Source organism: Paramormyrops kingsleyae, chromosome 4, assembly GCF_048594095.1.
Source record: "Paramormyrops kingsleyae isolate MSU_618 chromosome 4, PKINGS_0.4, whole genome shotgun sequence".
In the NCBI taxonomy this organism is placed as follows: Eukaryota; Metazoa; Chordata; class Actinopteri; order Osteoglossiformes; family Mormyridae; genus Paramormyrops; species Paramormyrops kingsleyae.
In genome coordinates this window covers 23,394,736-23,401,118 of record NC_132800.1, presented here as the reverse complement: position 1 = coordinate 23,401,118, position 6,383 = coordinate 23,394,736, and positions in this window count along the sequence as shown.

Sequence of the window (6,383 nt, the reverse complement as noted above, 5' to 3'; positions counted from 1 at the left end):
TGCACCTGAGTCCTGCTTCTGCACAGCCTGCTCTGGAGATTCCCATCCAGACAGCAGCTCTAAGTCACAGCAGAGATGCAGTTTCCCGTGATTTTCTGGTGCTTTTTGCATGTTATCCCTTATTCTGTCAAATGTTTCATAAAGTCAGATTTATCAGGCTCCCTGAGTCCAGCATAGCAGTTTCCACCATTCTCCTTTCATTTTAAAGCACTCTTGTATCGTCCATCTATCCATTTTCCCATTCGAGGTCATTGGGGCTATGGGCACAAAGCAGGGAACAACACAGGATGGGGTGCCAACCCATCGCACGCTGTATTACTGTATTAAAATTAAACTATAACGTTATCAATTATAAAGTTTGCAATGAGAAGTATTTCTCCTGTATGTCTTGTAATATTGTCCTATACTTCATATTTTCACACTGAGCCGCAAACAATCCTGGATGTTTGTAGATGCTGGCAAATAAAATCGCACAAGTTATCATGCAATAGGAACACTTGAAAATCACACGACACACTGACATACCTCAATACGCATAAATCCCTGAAGAAAAGGATGTATTTGCAGTTCCTTGTCTCTTGCTTTACAACCGGCCGCTTTTGATCTTTTCATCCCTCCAACCTTGTAACTACTCCTAGCATGGGGTAAAATCTGGCCATCCTTCTTCTCTGCCCACACCGTTCTCAAGGACACAAAAGCATCAGCATTGTTTTACCAGAATTACACAAACCTACAGTATAGCGTTTAATAATTATGACTAATGGATTTTATATACCTATTTTGCGCTTATAAAACGGATTTCTGGCAAAATCTATTACACGTCATAACTTTTTTCCCTTCATGATGTTCTTGCTCGTTGGATTTTTATTTAATCTTGTGATATTTTTCTTTGTCCTCTCTGCATTCCCCACCGTGTCCTGCTTTAATCAATAGCCAGCACTGAAAAATGCTATACTGTATATTCTTACTAATATTTTTTTTTATCAAATGCTTCCAGTTACATTTATCTTCTAATATGTAACTTGTAATACAGAAAATGGATGCAAATCAAGTAAAAACATGGTCCCAGCCACCAGCTAATGCTGTAAATATGGAATGTACTGGATATCCCACTATGCACAATGAGCAAGATCTCCTGGCTGTTCAGATTATGCAGTGATGCAAATGTTAGAATATTTTTATTATTATAGGAATTATTATTATTGTTCTTGTGGTTGTTGTTGTTGCTTTTGATCACGCCGACCTAAAACATGAACAAACGCAAGCAACTAGTTAGCAGCCAACAATGTATGCTAATCTCATTTGTTTCAGACGCTGGAGATACTCTGGACATGCTTTTGTGCAGTTATTACCCAAACACAGGCTGGAATATAAATTAGGCAGCCTTATCAAGAAAGCAGTGCATAAATGAGACACTGGTGCAGTCAAGGAGCTGCAAGACCACTGGGACTTCATCAAAGGTATACGATAATGAGTACATGGACACAGTCACCCCCAACCCCCCCCGAATCTATTGCGGTGAAGAAATCTATATTCCTACCAGAACCATGATGAGGTACATTGATGATGGGCTTATTCATCATGGTGTTGGCACACTGTTGAGATGCCAGCCAAAAAGAATGGCGATGTGTAATGGAGAAAGGGACAAGTACCTGTAGCAACAGGAAGTAGAAAGCAATGCAATGGTGCAGAGAGAATAGGCGATGAAAGGGTAAACCTGAACGTTTAACCCCTGCATTACTGTCTAGAATGGTCTTCAAAAATATTGCTAACTGTCGAAAGAGAATCTTTAAACCCCAGGGAAGTGGCGGACCATCTATGTTTAAAATATTAAATACAAAAGACCCTTCACCTGCAGGACACAACGCGCTCCACATCTTTGAAGGTCTTTATCACTTTTTATTCCTCCTCGCCTCCCACCCCCAGTGCCTACCCAATGACCTGATAACCCCACTACTCACTATAATGACCCCTCCGCTTAATGAAGAACAGGAGGTCTGCAAACTCTTTGGGGATTTGTACTGCAGGATGGCGACTGGGCACATTAACAGATATATTACCCCGATCTCTGGATTAGTGCAAGCTTCTTGTTTGCTTGAAATTTTCCAGCTGTGTTTTTATTTTAAAACTAAACAACTCACCTCGGTGACTCAGACTCATAACCCTTTTATGACTATTAAACAATCCAGGGATATACAGCCTGTGTAGATTTTTAATAAGAAGCTAATAAAGTGTTCTTTTACTACGTATCAGTTGTTAAAATATATGTCTTTAATGCATCATAATGGCCCCTGCTGGCTGTCAGGTATTTAACCTTAAAAAGTCTTGTACAGTTGCGGAATTTCTAGCGTTCTACGTTTCTGTGAGTAAACAAACAAACAAACAAAAAAAATACATTTCAAAACGTATAGTTACGGTTTACTGATGACCACCTCCATAAAACTTGTAGGTATTACACAAAACCTGGCTTATAAATGTACATTTGAAAATTATATTTTTGCTGTTGGTAGCTGAGCTTTTATGTTTGTAACACTGTTCACTATATATACAATACTCAAGATATACATTAGAGTGAGTATAAGTTAAACACCCAGAAGTAATGGTCCGATTTGGACGTAATGTGTGTCTATGGACTGCCTGCGTCACGTTGAGGTGCTCCCAAACCCAGCCAGGTCCCCCATCTTTCCCCAGTCAAACATGTGTAGGAGCAGCTTGGACATCAGCTTAGACCCAGTGCCAATTACAGGGCCAGTTACAGCAGCTGTGGGCCAACTTGCCACGGGAGAGGATACAACGGCTGTACGACTCCCTTCTGCACCGTAGCGCCCTATGTATCCAGGCGTGGGGGGGCGGGGGGGGGTGTGCCCATACTGCCAACTCCATTAGATCTGATATTATAATCATTAATAATAATACAGCAATACAGTCACATGACCTTTCACCACGTGCAGATTCAATTCATTTCCACCACTCTGCCTGGGTGCTTAACTTTTTTTGTCAGTGAGTGTATATAAGACAAAGGGGTGACCCTAAATGTGTATACACATTATGCCCCCCCCCCCCTACACAAACACTGCATTGAGTCAGATATTTGACCATTCCTCAGGAAACCCCCCCCCCCCAGTTCCTTGAGGACTGAAGGAGGTGGAAATGAGCTTCACACTCTGTTCAAGGATATTTACATCTGGCGATGCGACAGGGCATGGAAGACCTTTCATTTCATCATGGCGTTTATGAAATCATACCTGAATTTGCTTAGCAGTGCCTCTGGGGGCAGTATAATCTTGGAATGTGGAAGCACCGTGAGGGAACTGAGTTTACACCATAGGGTTCACCTGCTCTCATATTCATTAGTCGTTACTGGACCGTGCAGAGCAACTCTCATACCTAATGTCTCCGATGAGATGGCTGCCCTTTCCAATAGGCATGAGGTAAAGCCGTCCTTTGACTACAGTAAAATCCTGTCGTAACGGACTTCAAGGGACCTGGCAAAACAGTCCGTTATATCCAGATTTGCTGTATGCCCAGAACACAACTACAGGACACCATTTACTCATGCCACACCTCAGCAGACACACTTGTGATATAGATTATTATATTGTACAATTCAATTTCAATTCAATTCTTTATTGTCATGTGTACAAGTACAAGTACCGTGTACAATGAAATGCTTACTTGCATGAGCTCCTGCAGACAGTGAACATAGACAGCAAGACAGACAACATGATGACATGAGATGACATGAATGATAAAGTGAATTTTAAATAAGTAGAATAAATAAGACCAAGTAAAATAAATAAGACCAAGAGACAGAGAGAAGTATATGTATGGGTAGCAGTGGAGGTGACACAGGTTACTGATTGTTCATGAGTCTGATTGCAGTTGGGTAGAAACTGTTCCTAAACCTGGAGGTACGCGTCCGAATGGACTTCAGTCGCTTCCCAGATGGTAGGAGGGTGAAAAGTGACAGTGCAGGGTGGCTGGGGTCTTGCCTGATACGTTTCACTTTCCTGAGACATGTAGTAATCCAACTTTACCTGACCAGATGCGTGACTATTAATAATCCCGACTCCGCATCTGCGCTGGATGTCACCGGCACGCCACGCGCCTTCTCGCCGGAGCCTGCATGTCCGTTATAGCTGAACAAAACTACAGCTAAAAGCGGCCCTGGGGACCAAATTGTTTGTCCGTTATAAGCGAAATTCCGTTAAATGCCAGTCCGCTATATCCGATGCTTTTTCTGTATGTTCTTAAAGGCGCACCGCCGGGACCAGTGGACCTCATCCCTTATAGACGATATTCTGTTATAAGTGAGTCCGCTATAATGGGATTTTACTGTATTCCCAAATATAAACAGGGAATACAGGGAAAAGGAAAGGGTGACTTATCAGACCTTTACCATTCCATGGGGGTCCATATTACACCAGGCTATGTAATTTTAGTGTATTAGCCTTGGATATAAGCTGTGGCCTTACTGACAGCCCTGCCATAAATTCTTGCGTTTATTGTGAAGTTCTCGACCTACTGTTTTTGGTGATTAGGTGTCAAAGCGGTCCGGATTCCCTTGAGGGGTGAGGCCCCGTTTTTGTGGTGTGTAACACCCAAGGCCATCGATATCTGTAGGGGGGACTTTGAATTGTGATCACTGTTCCCTTTTACTGGTGCAATTTTTCTATGCGTGGCCCATGTTGTCATTATTTTGAAACTAATGTCTTAGACACATTAAATAATTTTCCTGGTTTCTGATCGTTGCACCTACCTGATCACTTTTGCAGTCTATCAAAGCTATCTCATTTGGCTTTGAAAAGTCATACATCACTGTGATAATTTGCCGACCACATTTAGAGCCAGGTCATACTGCAAACTGGCACTCAGCATAATGAATTCACCCATGCTACTGCTTTATAATTATGATTAATTTACTTCAAAGTCATTTTTTCATTTCATGTTCATTTTTCCATATCAGGTACCTAGTAGGTGTCTCACTGTCACCCATGTTGCATGATAACTTCAGGGATGAAGGTTTGGATCTAGCCTGCACTGTGTGTGTGTGTGTGTGTGTGTGTGTGGTCCAGGTGTACCTTACCTTGTGGGGACCAAATGTCCCCACAACATTATGAATACCTATTCTTTTTATATGGGAAAACTCTATTTTATAAAAATCCGTGACTGCAAAGAAAAAACTAAAAATGCAAAAACTCTTGTATTTTGTTTGGTTACTTATGGTTATGGTTAGGGCTTGGTAGGGGTTACGGATGTCATAGTTAGCATTAGCATTTTTCCCATAGAAATGAATGAGTGGTCCCCAAAAAGATATGATTGCATTGCAAAGATATGATGAAGAGTCTATCTCTCTCTCTCTCTCTCTCTCTCTTTCTCTCTCTCTCTCTCTCTCTATATATATATATATATATATATATATATATATATAATATATATATATATATATAATATATATATATATATATATATATATGTATAAATTAACTCAGTGCAAGACGTATTTTGTTAAATATTCATAGGCCAGGAAGTGTGGCTATACATTTGAAAGAGTGAATATTCAAGCACTTTTTCCCATACATGTTTTTATGTTGTATATTTAATTTCCCCGGGTTAAATAAAATATATATTCCTGTTTAAAGATTGCTTGTACATGTAAGGACTTTGGGAAAAAGTTCTGATGACTCCACCTGTAGACAATGTGCAGCAATTTCAGCCTGTTTTGCTAGTAACAATATATATATATATATATATATAGTATTTTTGCATTAGATGTATATGCTCCCCTGCATTTCTCATTAATGCCACTGCAGCTCCTGTCCCTCATGCAGCAGGCTGAATGCAGTCCACCCAGGACAATATTACATCAATAGCAAAAAAACGAGAGATTTAATGAAATTAGAGCATCTGTGCACCAAATAAATATATAAATAAATACGTAAATAAATACAAATAAGGGATAAAATAATAAAAAAAACAAATAAATAAGCAAATGAATGAATGAATAAAATCAATCTTGATTTAAAAAGGAACGTAATATTTATTTATTTAGTTCTTGGCTTCACTTAGGTTACTACTCGCGAGCACAGCCCGTATGTAGTTCGGTGTTCAGACCACAGAACATCATTTTCTCAACCATAGGAGACAGGTTGCAAATTTCAATGCATCGCTACATTGAATTTAACAATAATGCCTTAAGGTAGAAAAGAAAAGAAGAGTCTGCAAGACTTTTTTCCCAATGTTCTCCAATTTATGCATGAACATCATAAAATATCACATATTTAAACATCTGCAGGCATTCAGCCCACATACAAGCTGCAATACCTGACCCAGGATCAGGCAAGTGTAATAAAATACTTCCCAAGCAGCCACTTAATCCTATT